The sequence below is a fragment of the Schistocerca piceifrons genome, chromosome 7 (assembly GCF_021461385.2).
Source record: "Schistocerca piceifrons isolate TAMUIC-IGC-003096 chromosome 7, iqSchPice1.1, whole genome shotgun sequence".
NCBI classification, from domain to species: Eukaryota; Metazoa; Arthropoda; class Insecta; order Orthoptera; family Acrididae; genus Schistocerca; species Schistocerca piceifrons.
Window position 1 is genome coordinate 211,235,460 of NC_060144.1, and position 15,953 is coordinate 211,251,412.

Genomic DNA, 15,953 nt, shown 5'->3' on the forward strand with positions numbered 1-15,953 from the left:
CGACTGAAGTGCGTAACATACGACTTTACGGTCGAAAACTGGAAACTGTGGGCTAGAGCCCATGACCGTGCCTTGTGGATGGCTCCCTGTACACGCCGCTCAGCAACACCAGTACTGGTGTCTGCATACAGAGAAGGTGAGACAGACGGCCCTACAGCTGCTGCTACACCGTTAATGGCCACTAAAAAGATAGATACACTCAATAAAGAGCCCTGTGGGATCCCATTCTCCTGGATATGGGGGGAGGGGGGGGACTATGGCAGGCACCAACTTGGACACGGAAAGTACGAAGCGACAGGAAATTTTGGATAAAAATCGGGAGCAGGCATCTGAGACCCCACTCACATAATGTGGCAAGGTTATGATGTCACCAGGTGGTGTCAAAGGCTTTTCGTAAATCAAAAAAGACGGCAACCAGGTGTTGGCGTCTGGAAAAGGCTGTTTGGATGGCAGACTCGAGGGACACATCAGAGGTAGAGTGACCCTAGCAGTGGTAGAGTGACCCTAGTGGAAGCCGCCCTGACATTGAGCCAGCAGGCCGCGTGAATCCAGGATCCAACCCAATCGCCAACACACCATATGTTCCAGCAGCTTACAAAGAACGTTGGTGAGGCTGATGGGCCGATAGCTATCACATCAAGCGGGTTTTCACCAGGTTTGAGCACCAGAATGAGGGTGCTCTCCCACCATTGCGATGGAAAGACGCCATCGCACCAGATCCGGTTGAAGATTACAAGGAGATGTCACTTGTAATCAGATGAGAGATATTTAGTCATCTGACTGTGGATCTGATCTGGCCCAGCAGCTGTGTCAGGGCAATGTGCAAGGGCACTGAGGAGCTCCAACTCTGTAAATGGGGCGTTACAGGGTTCATGTGGCGTGTACTGACAGAGAGGACTTCCCTTCCAGCCGCCGTTTGAGAGTGCAAAAAGGCTGAGGGGTAATTCTCCGACACAGAGGCTCGAGCATAGTGCTCAGCAAAGTGCTCGGCAATCGCGTTTGCGTCGATAGATAACACGCCATTAAAGCCCATCTGGGCATGCGTCCGCGAGCCTGACGCTGGGGCAGTGACAGGAAGATGGGGAAGTGGTCACAACCACAGAGGTCAGCATGTGCTCTCCAGTGGATATATGGGAAAAGTCCTGGGCTGCAAGTTGATAAATCAATGGCCAAGTAACTACCATGAGCCACGATGAAATGTGTGGCAGCCCCAGTATTTAAGAAGCAGAGGTCGAACTGAAACAGTTAAATTTCGTCATCTCTGCCTCGGCCAGTAAGCACAGTGCCACCCCACAAGGGGTTACAGGCGTTGAAATCTCCCAAAAGTAGGAAAGGGTTAGGAAGCTGACCAATCAGTGCAGTTAATACATTCAGGGATACTCCACCATCTGGAGGAAGATATACATTGCAGACAGTTATTTCGTGTGTCTTCCTTATTCTGACAGTCACAGTTTCAAGAGGGGTTTGAAGTGGCACAGGTTCACTACAGACTGAGTTTAGGACATAAACGCAAACTCCACCTGACACTATTATAATCGCTATGGTTCCTGCAGTATACCTTATAGCCACAGAGGGCAGGGGTCCGCAGTACCGGGAACCAGGTTTGCCAAAGGGCAATGCAGAAAGCAGGTGTACAGCTTAACAGTTGCCGTAGCTCAGCCAGGCGGTGGAAAAAACTGGCGCAATTCCACTGGAGGATTACATGATCATGAGACTGGGAAGGCATGGAACATTGAATGAGGCAGTTTACGCCTCAGAGTCTCCTGCTGCCCACGACATTTTGATCGAGCAGTCTATATCCATTGTGTCCGAGGGTCCACCGAGATCTAGGTCCCCAGTGGACACCAGAATCTCCACCTCATCTACAGATGCAGAGCTTGTAGGTAGCGGTGGTGTGGGTGCCACTGCAATTGCCTTGGTCTTGGGGACCTTCTACTTGGATTTCTCTCGATGCTCCTTGGGTTTCTCTGGCTGGGAGGACTTCACTGGCTCAGTCTCTGGAACTGAGGATGAGCGTGAAGCCCTACAACCAGCTACTTTTGGGCTCTTCAGCCACTGAAGGGAGTCATCTTTCCCACTAGCAGACACCTGGGAACAGAGTGACCCAAGAGACCCCTTCCTACCTAGAGGAGCCGAAGAAGACTTACATTTCTACGGCTCAAAAGTGGGGACTAATATCCCCGATGGCTGGGAGCGGGAGGAGGGTGGGGGTGTTGCTCCCAAAGTAGGTGGTGTGGGAGCACCAGGGAGGGAAGTGCCCCCCCCCCCCCCTTGTCAAGGGGGCAGCTGTAGTGTTCTGGTTTTGAGAGAGGCGAGAGGAATGTGAGGATCTGATGGGGCGACAAATGTTCTCATAGCAGCGGCGTAAGAGGAGGTCATAGCCACAGGATATAGCAGTTTAATTTTCCCCTTAGCCTCAAGGTAGGTCACTCAGTCTATAGTCGTATGGTCTGTGATTTCCCTCTCTTTCTGTAATATCCTGCAGTCTGGCGAGCAATGTGAATGATGCTCTCCACAGATGACACAGATGGGAGGCGGGGCACTTTGAGTATCGGGATGTGATGAATGTCCACAATCTCGACATTTGATGCTGCAAGTACAGTGGGAAGACATATGGCCGATCTTCCAGCATTTAAATCACCGCATCAGGGGATGGATATATGGCTTGACGTCACAGCAGCAGACCACCACCTTTACCTTCTCGGGCAATGTTTCACCCTCGAAAGTCAAGATGAAGGCACGGCTGGCAACCTGATTATCTCTCAGGCCCCGACGGACGTGCCGGACGAAATGAACACCTCGCTGCTCTAAATTGGCACTCAGCTCATCGTCAGACTGCAATAGAAGGTCCCTGTGGAATATAATACCCTGGACCATATTTAAGCTCTTATGGGGCGTGATGGTAACAGAAACATCCCCCAACTTGTCACAAGCGAGTAATGCCCATGACTGGGCAGAGGATGCTGCTTTTATCGAGACTGACCCAGAGCGCATTTTGGGCAAGCTCCCCAAACTTGTCCTCCAAATGCTCCACAAAAAAACTGAGGCTTCATGAATATGAAAGATTCTCCATCAACGCTCGTACATACGAGGTACTGGGGCAAATAAGCTTCACTGCCATCCTTAACCTGACATTCTTCCTATGGTGTGGCCAGGGAGGGGACTGATTTTGGGTCATATTTCTTAGCATTGAAGTTAGATTTTGCCTGTTTAGAGACTGCTGGCGGCAGATCACCAGCAAGAGATGACGTACTATACTTCATGGTGTGTCATCCGCCCTGATGCCACCCAATCCGACCAGGGGCCCTCCCCATGGGTGCCACCCAGCAAGGGCCACCTGACAGGGTGGCCATTGCCGGGAGTACCGATGCCCCAGGGAGATGGGCATCTACTCCATGGCATACATGGGGAGTTAACGGTGCAGGCATCAACACAGTGATCCCTGTGTTGTCAGAGGGCTACAACCAAGAGGGTACATGGTGGCCGCACCACAATGGACTGACTACCATGCTGGATATGAGGTGCAAAGAATTCCATGGTCGTTGTCAGCGCAGAAAACGACACTGCGTAGTGCATGGTGGAAAACGAACCCAGGAAGGTGCCCTCGCCCACGAGATGGAGAATGAGCGGGACTGCAATGCTCTGACGAGAAAGTGGGCTAAAGATCTCAATGCATGATGGACACGATGCACCATGTAAGGCACTCTTTCCCAATTGGCTCGCTCTTCGCAAAAATTACGAAAGATGGAGGTTAAACCCAACCAGGGACCATCACATGAAGGCCGAACCGTGTGAGACTCCTTTTAGTCGCCTCTTACAACAGGCAGGAATACCTCGGGCCTATTCTAACACCCGGACCTGCAGGGGGAGGTGGCTTGGTGGCTGACTGTAGAAGGGAAGAGGGGGGGGGGGGGGTCAACCAGTAAGGTCATCGGTCGCATGATCGCAGGTGGCAGACATCAAGGGAGGAACAACACAAACAGTCCAGTCCAGGGGAAGGGAAAACACGCAAACAAAGAGGTAAAAGGTATGACAGGGCAGCAGCAAGAGGAAAGAACAAGAGGGGATGTGGGGCAAAATGGGGAGCGCAAGAGAGCCACAGAAACGCTGAGTGCGGTGGGTCACCAGCACTGCCACCAGTGCCTCCCAATTCCCACACCATACCATGAACATGACACATTGGGGAGAACACCAGGAGAAAAGGACACAAGAAAACGGGGAAAAAAACTCCACATAAGGTCAAACAAAACGAAGGGAAAAGGAGTGGAGAAACTGACCGGCGTGGAGGCAAGGCCAATGCGAATGCAAAATGAGGGTCTCCAATTCCTGTGGAAAATTCATGGACTTAAACCTTAGAGGACAAACCACTTTCGTGATGAAGACCGAGGACAAACATAACCATGTGAGGGTTGTCTGCTGACACCCTGGACAAGGAAGGTGGGAGGACTAATTTAGTGCTCAAGGCCAAACAGTGGAGTCAGTCCACCAAAATATGGATGATCCTGAGGGGGCGCTCATAACTACAAAACAGGGGCGGCTCATTGCATAGTAAAAGATTACGGGTCAATCTAGTATGGCTGATACAAAGACGGCAGAGGATGGTAGATTCCACCAGGTGAGGCAGAGGGAAGAACATCACATGGTGGGAGAATCCTTGATTGTGCGAAGTTTATCAGAGTGTGGAGTATCCTCCCAACAGTCAGCCGATGACTGAGCGACAAGGGATTTGATGTAATGCCAAAAGCTCTGCCCTCCGCCTTCTCCCCAGTGGTGTCACGGAGAACAGGGGATAGGTGGCCGCCCCCACAGCCAGACAATCAGTAAGTTCCTGCCTGAGATACCTACATGGCCAGGAAGACAAAGAAAATCAACCAAACAAGCAGCATCACTGAGATCAGTGAGAAAGTTGGAGATGGAGGAGATCAAGGGGTGGCAGGAAAAACACCAAGCGATAGCCTGAAGGCTAGTCACTCAGTCCATACATAACAAAACTCGGGTGAAGTAGGACCATTTAATAAAACAGAGGGCTCAATAGATGGCATCAATTATGCAGTAAACACCTCACATGTGGCACCCAGGAGACAGTCTTCTGTGCCAACAGGAGACATTAAGGTATATCCCAAATGATCAGCAGATTTAGAGCCATCGGTGTAAAAAACCAATTGCAACCTGAAGATCCCGTAAGAGTGTTCGGAACAGATAACAGAATACCTTGGGACGGAGGGAGGTTTTCAGACCCTGGAATAGACTCATCCAAATCTAGCGATGAAGAACTAACTGAAGGTGGGTGGTCGGGATATAATGTGGGGAAGAGGACAAGGAGGGGAGTTGGAACCCACAGCGGACAGAAGCGAGGCAGAGTCCAACCAGTAAAACAACTCAAGGGCAGGCAGCAGGAGGGCAATGGCTCAAAACCACAAAAAGAATAGAAAAGGAGGGGCGCACAAGGGAAGAGTAGATAGTGCTGACATAGGAAACCAGGAGCTAGGACCACCAAACCAAAAGGGGAGGGATCCCAGCATCAGCCACAAGACTTCTGACACTACTAGTGCTAAAGGCACTGGTGGCTAAATGGATACCAGGACGATGAATCAGGTTCGAGAGAAGCAGCGTGGAAGGGGCAGCTGATCCATAAACTTGACAAACACTCTGGACAAGACAGAACTAATGCCCAGTAAGGGCATAACAATCTGCGCCCCTAGAGGCCTGGGCAAGGAAGCGAAGAACATCAAGTTCAAGAAAACAGCCAACCTTTAGATAATGGATGTGGAGCAACCAAGTAAGCTTGTTGCCAAAAAGACAACCCAAGAAACGGAAGTGGAGGACCACAGTCAGGTTTTGTATGTCAAGGTAGAGTTCTGGATCAGGAGTACAATAGTAAGGCAACAGAAATGCACCACCCTCAACTTTTAGGAGCGGGAACTAAAATCCATGTGAGTGTGTCCACCTCGAAACACACCAGATGGCATCCTGGAACTGTCAATCCGCAGAGGCCTCCCGAGTGGGAGTCAGCCAAAATACAGGAATCACCCACCTACAGAGCAGGGGTGACCAACGGTCTGGCAGAGGCCCCAAGTCTATTAATAGTGATGAAGAAAAAGAGGACACTTTAATAGAGAGCCCTGTGGAATGCCTTTCTCTGGGGTCTGTGGAGAGCTGAGATCAGTGCCAACCTGAACTCTGAACGACCAGTGGGACACAAACTTGTGAAGAAAAAAAAAAAACAAGACACCACTCGTGGGGTGTATAGAGGATGTGATGGCGCCAAGCAGTGTCATAGAGCTTACGAAGATTGAAGAAAACTGCAACAAGATGGCAGTGCTGAGAAAAAGCCTGCTGAACTGTGGTTTCTAACTGAAGCAGATGATCGGTCAGACTCTGTACTTCCCGAAAGCCACCCTGGTAAGGAGACAAAAGGTCCCAAGATTCAAAGACCCAAATGAGCTGAGGAGCCACTGTCCATTCTAGTAACTTTCAAGGGACTTTTGTCAGACTGACTTACTGGTAACTATCAAGGAACAATGGATACTTGCCAGGCCTAAGGACACATACAACAATACTATCTCTCCACTGAGAGGAGGAAGTGCCTTGGAGCCAAACATGGTTAAACATCCAGAGGAGATATTGTGATTGTGGAGGACTGAGGTGTTGAAGCAATGGATTATGGATTGAATCAGAACCAGAGGCTGAATCAAGGGAGGAAGAGATGTCCAGAAGTAGCTCACTAAAAGGTTCATTGTAGGATTCTGCCTGACAAGGGGTAAAACATAAGTGGGAACCTTCAGCTTGCTGCTTCTGGAGGAGGAAGGCAGCTGGATAGGAGGCTGACGCTGACAACAGGTCACGAGATATTCTGCAAGCAGTGACAGATGTGTACAAAGGCCACCTGGAAGTGCACGGTCCGGAATAAGACTGCTGCTGACAACCTTGGAGGGTGCATGGTGTAGCGCACACCCGTAACAAAGGGACAGAATAATCTAGAGACACAAAGCATTCCCTTAACACACTCACTTGCTCTGTTTGATTAAGTCAAGGGCTTCAGTGTAAAGACATTTAAAGATAACAATTCAGCAGAAGACGGGTGCCACTTAAAATGTTGCAAGCGCAATGACAATCACGGATGGCAGTGGCAGTGCCCATGCTCCACCACAGAACTAGCTGATGGCTAACAGGGCCTGTCTAGTAGGTAATGGCAACACCAGCAGTGGAGATTATCTTATCGGACAGATCACAGGCAACTTCATCAATACAACTTAAAGAAGGTGTAAACATGACCTGGGAAGTGTATAGAAGTCAACCAGCATGATGGAAGGCCCTGTGGGGTAACCTGGTCATCTGGAGGCAGGAATGGAATGAGAGAATCAACGAGAAGTGGTCCCTATCTGAGAGGTCATCAGATGGCGACCAGTGTAAGGAAGGAAGAAGGCGAGGGGAAGAAAGCAAAAGATCAGTGGCAGAGAAAGTGCTACGTGTAGCACTAAAATGAGTAGGGAAACCATCATTAAGAAAGCACAGGTCATGGTCTGCAAGAAATTGGTGAACAAGATGAAAAAGTAGGGTGACTGACATTAAAATCCCCATGAAGGAGAAAGGGCGGTGGGAGTTGCTGAAGGAGGGCAGTTAGAGCAGCAGGTGTAGGTGGCTCATCAGGAACAAGATAGAGATTGCAACAGTGACCACACAGTCCAAGTGTACCCAGATAGCAACTGCTTCCAATGTCATATGAAGTGGGATCCATGTACTAACGATGTCCACATGAATCAATGTACAAACACCAGCAGAAGCCCTCAAAGAGAAAAACAGTTCTGAAGCCCTCAAAGAGAAAAACAGTTCTGACAGAAATCACTGAACCCACAAAGGGTTGGTGAGTGAGCATCAGTAGAAAGATTCCTGGATAATGACACAAGCTGCTGAGTAAAAGGCATTAAGGGATTTCATCTCTGGGAGGTGACAGTAGTATCCATTACAGTTCCATTGAATAATCACGGAGTAGGTAGCCAAATAGGAGGCATACGGGCTGGAGCCAATCGTGCCAACATCCATCACCAACGAGGATGGGATGACATCCATAAATAAGAGGTCAGACTTAAGATTGCAAGCAGGGGATGGCACCTCTGGGGGGCACCAGGGAAGTCTAGTTCTGGGGCTTATGCTGTCGCTACTTCCCCATCACTGACAGGTGCTGAAGAAGGAGACACTTCTTCGGCCAGGGAGGGGGTGTGGCACCCAGAGGGGAGAGCATGGGAACTGCAGAGGAATGGGAGAGGAAAGGGGGATGGGACTGGGGTAAGGAAGATGGAGGAGGGTGAAAAGATGCAATAGAGGCAAAGGTAGAAGTTATCAACACAGGGTGAAGTCTGTCAAATTTCTGACAAGCCTCAGTGTAAGATAAATGATCAAGGGACTTGTACTCCTGTATCTTCTTTTCCTCCTTGTATGTTGGGCAATACATGAGCATGGAGAGTGACGGTCATGACAATTAACCCACATGTGTGGTAGAACACGGGGACTCCCCTCATGGAGTGGGTGTCCACATTCACCACAAAGAGGGTCCGCCGTACATCGAGAACCCGCATACTCAAAATGCAAGCACTGAAAGAACCTCATGTATGGTGGGACATATGGCTTCATGTCACATCAATAATTCACAACCTTGACCTTCTCCAGGAAGGTATCTCCCTCAAAAGCCAGAGTAAAGGTGCCGGCATCAGTGTGATTGTCCTTACGACCTTTCTGAACCTGCCAAACAGAATGAGCACCCTGTCATTCCAAATTGCCCTCGAGTTCATCAGTTTGAAGGATAAGGTCCCTATGTAAAATGACTCCCTGAACTATACTCAAAGACTGGTGAGGAGTAATGGACACTGTGACATCGCAAAGTTGAGCAAAAGCATTAAGATCCGCAGGGCTCAGCCAGATGGGTAGATAACAGGGTCCCACCACCACACTGATTGGCTACCTGTTGGCTACCTCATCGAGTGAGTGAGTGAGCCCCCTGGGGGGGTGGATGGTAGGGGGACAGGGGGGAAGATCATTGGTCCCACGAGCCAAGGGGGCAGAAACTAAGGAACACCACCACCAAAAGCACAGTCCTGTTGGGTTAACAAAGAGGCAGAATGAACATTGAGGTGGCAAGAAGAGTAAAGAACAGGAGGAGGTAGGAGCGAGAGCACGAGGTGCCCCAGAGGCACTACGTGCAATGCAGTGCAGGCAATACCGCTGATCCACCCCGAAACCCATCATTCAACAATGGGAACAAACACAGGGGAGGATGGCACACCAAAAGACGAAACAAAATGGTACGAAGACTAAATAAAATGTAAAATAAAAGGAGGGAGAAAACCTGGCCAGCACGGAGGCAAGGCCGAAGGCCTCCCAAACCAATTCAGAAACTGACAAAGGGACTCCAATTCCAGAAAGAAGTTCAGGTACTTAAATCAGGGAGGACAAACAACCTGCAGGTAGAAAGAACAGATGTAACCATGCAAGAGCCAACTGCTAATACCCAGGACAAGAAGAGTGGGAGAGCATATTTTCTGCAGATGCTTTATCGTGTTAACACAAGAGCTATTAACTTGATTTTGCAAACTGATGGAAGCCATTACAAGAAAAGTTCAGGGAGGAGTATCTGTATTTTCAAACCAAGTGCTGAATCACGTAACTGAAAGTATGCGGCTTTTGTGTAAGGATTTCACTAAAGTTGATCAGGTAGTGACAGTGGGTGGTACGGGGAACAGCTTGGATAGGGACAGGGCTTTTAATGTAACTGGTGGCCTCAGTATGATAGCTTCTGTAACCAGTGGCACAAAAATGAGCACGGCTGAGCTGTTGTCACTGCATCATTACAATCAATAACAAAATATATAATGGTGAAAATAAAACCAAATTATTGCGTGATGTCATAAAACAAGAAATTGGAAAAGGCATACAAGTATAACAACATACAAGTCAAATCAGAGAAAGCTGAATAGAAAATCCTCAGGAACTGGAAAATTTTGTTAGGGACTCCCTTTCTTATTCTGGAAAAATTTCAGCAAAATCTTCCTAACACCCATGTAGCACCCACAATGACTTACACAGCAGGAACAGTGATGCTCTCCACAACAGAGCTTGAAGTCGTGATGACAACACAGAACTCACCAAGTACAGATGAGGTTCCAGTTCCTGTTATTAAGACATGCACAGAGCACATACAAGCCCCATTAACATACATAACAAATGAGTCATTTAGTTCAGGTATTTTTCCAGAGCACTTCATGCATGCACAATTTGTGTCCTTACTAAAGGAAGGTGATGTGGAGAGAATTGGAAACTACAGGCCAGTTTCACTGCTGCCTTCAGTCATAAAGAATAGTCTAATGAGTTAGGCATACATGAATAAATACAACTTCTTTAATGAAGTTCACAAAAGTGGTGCTTGAAGCTCTTGACAAGGACAATTGTGTTGCAGGCACATTGTTAGACTGTTGACCATAAAATGTTACTAAACATACAAGCCACACTAGGTGTTAGTGAAATAGTAAACAAGTGTTTCCAGTCTTGTCTGGAAAATAGGGTCCAAACCATAATAGTAGTTCACAGGTCAGTGGAAGTCAGATTTTAGTAAAACTGTTGTCAGTTAAGAAACACATGTACATAGATGTACTTATGGCACTGTTTTGGCTGCAATTCTGTTCTTAACATACATCAACTTTCCAGACAATATAAGACATAGAGAAAAAATTCTATTTGCTGTCATCAGCAACATTATAGCCACAGATAAAACACTGGGACTTCTAATACTGAAGGCAAATGAAACTCTCAAGGATGTTTACAAATTGGCAGTACGTAGTAAATTCATGTTGAACATACAAAGAGGGAAAATGACTGTCACATTAGGCAACTATGGATCAGTGGGTCACCAGAACCAGTCTCTCTCTTTGTCCGCCCCCCCCCCCTCCCCATTCATTGGTTTTCACAATTAATAACAAAATGGTGATTATATGCACCATAAGGTAACATGACAGCTGCCTTTCACATAACATCACTGGCCAAAGCCAACAACTCATATCAAACATTCCTATAGACCCAAGTGAGTACCTCTACTAATATGTTTAGCTTATCAGAGAATACCCTACTAAATACTTCACTAAGAGCTCTATACATAATGTGGAACAAGAGCCAATTGGATTTACATTTACCAAGGAAACAAAAAATTCAAAACAGTGATTTATATCTGAGGATAAAATTTTATCATGAGCTGCCAAAGGAGATGAAAAGAATTACTAAAACATATAAATAAAAAAAGCAGCTACAATGTTCTTTAAAAGTACTGCATACTGCACAATCAAAAATCACTTAAGAGGATTCAGCGTAGTAGTTAATGATGAAAAGGAATAACTACATCACCATGTCACAGAAAAATATTGTAATGCTTTTGCAGGTAAATCATGTGCCAAGATCTACAGTGTATAACAGTAACATCTTGTCAGTCTCTCCAGTTCAACATTTCACTCATCATCAGGGGATGCTGACTCGTTTTTCTAGTGTATTGGACTTAGATGTTTACAAACCTGGAGACAGTGTGAGGGGTATGGCAGCAAGTTCACAGTTCCAGATCACCAGTGGGAATCCTTCAAGTGTGCAGCAACAAAGAACGAAACTGTTTTTATATAAAATAACACTGTACAATAAAAGCCAACCAAATGAGGTATCAAGAGGCTGGAGCTTGCTCCATCAAGCCATCCTGATTTTGGGTTTCCTAACTCACTTCAGGCTGATACCAGGATGGGTCCATCATGCAGACCATCGCCGACCACCTGTCCTATCCTCTTCAAGCATACTTATACAGGGTGTATATAAAGTCCAGGAACACTGTCAATCATTTATTGCACAAGAACCAAACAGATATCACACATATTTCATTTTGAAGAGAAACCCTGAAAGTTTTTTCCCACCTATACCACAACAGCATAGTTTCGTAATTTGCCAATAGTCAGCACTAGGCACAAACATGGCAAGTTCAAGTGCAGAGTGACCTTTCTGTGAGTAGGAGTTGGGCAAAAGCAAGTGTGCTACAGCTGTTCAACAGATGTTTAGAACCAAGCACGGTAAGAAGCCTCCAACAAGGAAGGCCATTTACCACTGGCACAACAAACTCGTTATGACAGGTTGCTTGTGCCCAGCAAAGAGAAGCAGACGTCAATATGCGAGTGAAATGAAGTGAACTGAACTCCTCACGTTTGCAACTAGCGCTGACTATCAGCAAATTATCAAACTACACTGCAGCGGTATACATGGAAAAAAAAAAAACTTTCAGAGTTCCTCTTCAAAATGACATATGTATGACATCTGTACAATGTTTGGTTCTTGTGCAGTAAATATCTGAAAGTATTCCCGGACTTTATGTACACCCTGTATATTCTGAGTGTATGTATATTTTTGAGCTATTTATTTTCACTGTATTATGATGACAAATCCTATATCATTGTAAGACGATCCCTGGATGCCTGGATTACAAACAATAAAGTAAATGTGCAGTGGGGTTAAGGTTTGCACATAGAGGATCACCAGTGACATACAGTGAACCAACTTGTTTAGCAGTCATTAAACAACGTTTGATGGTAAATCAAATATTTCTCAAGGTGAAAATATCTTTTCTAGACCTAAAACAGACACCAAAGGATTCTAATGCATGACAGAACATTTCTGAATATGTCTCACCCAAGCCCAGTGACTCAAATGTGAACAACTGAGGCAAAAGATTCCAGTTAGAAAGTGAAAATATTCATACTAAATTTGAATTAACTAGTTAGGAGAAGAGTATGGCAAGCACACAGCCATCAACAGAATAAAGTAGGCAATGTCACCCAGAATTAATCTTTCATCCTGCAGAGCAGTGTATGTTGTTACAAAACTGCCTAGCAGATTAAAAATGCATGCCTGACCATGTCACTAACCTGGAACTTTGCTTTCCACGGAAAATGCTCTGATGGAGCTACCCAGGCACAAATCACGATCTACCATTATAGCTTCACTTCGTCCAGCATATCTCTCCTACTTTTCAAATTTCACTGAACTTCTACTGTGTACTTGGGGGGATAAGCACTCCTGGAAGAAAGCATGTTGCAGAAAATTGGCTTAGTCACAGCCTAGGGTAAATATCCCTGTTACATGTTAGTGCATTTAATTCATTATGAAGTTTGCTGTCAATAAACAATCACAATTTGAAATACAATCTTAGAAAAGAAAACTACCCTTCATTCAGCCTTAAAGTGACACACAGATAGGAATGAGGCATTCAGCCATAAAAATCTTTTTTTCATTAAATCAACGATATCAAGAAACCAACAGATATAAATTTAGATTTAAACAGAAACTGAAATCTTATGTGCTTGTTAACTCATACTCTACAGAAGAATTTATCAATGTGCAATAACATATTAAGTGAGAGAGCCACATTTTTTTTGGAGAAAGTGGGGTGTAGGCCTGTGTGTAAAAACTGAGTTGTTCTACATTATAGTGACAGAACCTAATACTGATACACAAAATATCCATATAAATAGTAGGAAAGTTCTGGCAGAAAGGAAATAATTTGTGTCCACCTGTCGACAAGTCAACACTTTTGCTATTTGGTGCGTGATCTCCTTTACTCTTAAAATATTTATGTATATTCATATATCTAATTATCTGAGCCAGAAGAACTTCAAGTGTCTCAGGCAATGTTGTATTCATAGACATCCAATGCACAGCCAGGGTATACGTACTGTAGTTTTCATTCAATGTGTATATGTATCTCTTTTACGTCAGTGTTTGTCACAAGTATGAAATGGAAAAAATATCAGCTGACTACATACATAAGGGCTCACTGTCGCAATAGCAAAAGTAGCAACACCACATTTGCAGTCAGTACCTTTTACACAAAGACTTACAAGAGAGAAAAGTTACTGTATAGAAGAGCATGGAAAGTAGTTTCTTATTTAGTCATCTCAGTGAAAATCAATAGATAACAATCATTAACTAATTTACTGCATTAGTGTTTACCAGCCAAGCATCAAGTTTACATTAAGGATTGTCAGGGTTGCTTAGTTTCCATGTCAGTATTAAAATGCTAAACAATACTAGTGTAACTATCAAAAGAAAGCAAAAGTAAGTTAAATCAACTTTACAGAAAAGCAAATGCGCTGCAGAAGAGTGGTTGGTATGCATTAATAAACATAGTACTGACTATGATATTATGACAGGACATTCAGCACATGACTAGGGAACTCTGTTCTGATGATAAGACTGCCAATGGGGAAGGAGAGCGACATTTTTGTCTCAACTATGCTGAATCTAAATTCATCACTGCAATGTGCTCGTTGCTACATCTAATTCTTCTGCGTTTGGTGTTGACATGGAGAACAATCAATTCTCCTCCATGGAAAGTGTGACAAAATGGGATTCAATTGGTAGTTTCCAATAAACTCAAACAACCCAATTTATATAGAAGACCACAGAAATGTGTGTTTAATTGCCTTGTTCTTGCTATAAGGCAGGAATGTGGTACTGTCAACTGATAATTTGCAAGACTAGACACTCTTTGCATACATACACATGAGAAAAACCACTCATAATATTAATTAAATATAGATTCTGAACGGGATGTGGTATTCGGGCTGCTGATGAGCCAACGATATGGTAGCAGAGAGGATGTTTAACAATTGAAAAACGAATAAGACTACACTGAAAACGAGTTTGTTGTGACAGACAATAGTCAACAGCTGATGATTGGTCCTTCGTTCTTTCGTTGAATAGTGTTATTCCAGTTGCATCACACCATGGCAAAACAGTGACACATGCATCCTTTTATGGCATTTCAAATAACAGCTTATGCCTGCGCGTAGTAACAATTCTTTTCTGCTGGCAATGTGTGCCTCAAAAATACCAAACTAAAAGCCTAACAAACGATGCACGTGTCCAAAAGACAACATAATTTCCGTATCTTGTATTGTGAGCATCTCGTCCACTCACTCTCGCAATAACCATCCACTCTGGACCCCATACCCACCTTGGTGCGAATTTATAGAAAGTACCTCGTGTCAACACTAACTGTACACCTCTCTATGTACTGCGGCAGTTAAGCGTAATGAGTAGGCTGTCACCTGAACGAGATATATGTAGCGTATTCAGCCAGTATCCTAGCATACTGCGCTAACCGCGTGTACCTCATATAAATCACATAAGGAACACATACCAAAACTCGGTAAATCAGTTGAGTTTTTTCCTTGGTACTTGTATGTCAGTTAACCAACCACTCATAACACCAGCCACTAGCAGACTGACCTTAGGAAATTATGGGCGTCAGAGTTCTTTCGTTGGTCGTCCACAGTCGCCCTCCATCAGTATAAACTTGTCAGTGTCCAGAAGTTAAAAAAGAAAAAAAAATTCACAAATAATTTTGGCGAGTGCGCCTCGCATGTCTCACTCGGTCGACATTGCGAAAACTTATGAAACATGGAAGGTTATTTAACAATAAATAAAACTTATCGATAGCTACAACTATCGACATTTACAAAGATGAAAATTAAATGCGGGCGGCAAAGTTATAAAGAAGTACGATTAATAATTTTGGTTAATGCGCTTCACATATTTCACTCGTTCGACATTGTGAAAACGCATGAAACGTGGAAAGCTTTTTTAACAATAAATGGTATCGATATCTGTATCTATCGATATATGCAGAGATGGAAATTTAGCGTATACGCAAATTTTTGCACTACTACATTACTCTTTATTTAAAAAGATATATTGCACCAATGATGGCTGTCATGTATTAGTTATTCTTGCAAAAGTTGCGGCATATCAAGAATAGAATAAGCCTCTGAAAGGGAAAGGATAGTAGATTAACTCAACATCACTAGCGTCGGGTTTCCAAAACTTTGGCCCGCGGAACTTTGCTGTTCCTGCGTTATTAGTTATGATTTAAAGCAAGT

General features: G+C 44.9%; 1 protein-coding gene across 3 annotated transcripts in view; it reads right to left on the bottom strand.

The window, feature by feature from the left end:
* Positions 1 to 15,468, bottom strand: part of LOC124804619 (ATP-dependent Clp protease ATP-binding subunit clpX-like, mitochondrial) — a 126,797-nt gene extending 111,329 nt beyond the window's left edge. Inside the window, exons 1-2 of one of the 3 annotated variants that reach the window (XM_047264823.1) lie at positions 15,304 to 15,468; positions 12,939 to 13,089 (exon numbers count right to left, since the gene is read on the bottom strand). The gene's annotated coding sequence lies outside the window, so the exon portion shown is untranslated. Of the gene's footprint in view, positions 1 to 12,938; positions 13,090 to 15,214 lie in introns of all 3 variants that reach the window. The other 2 variants (XM_047264821.1, XM_047264822.1) reach the window with 2 other exon arrangements.
* Positions 15,469 to 15,953: the final 485 nt, after the last annotated feature.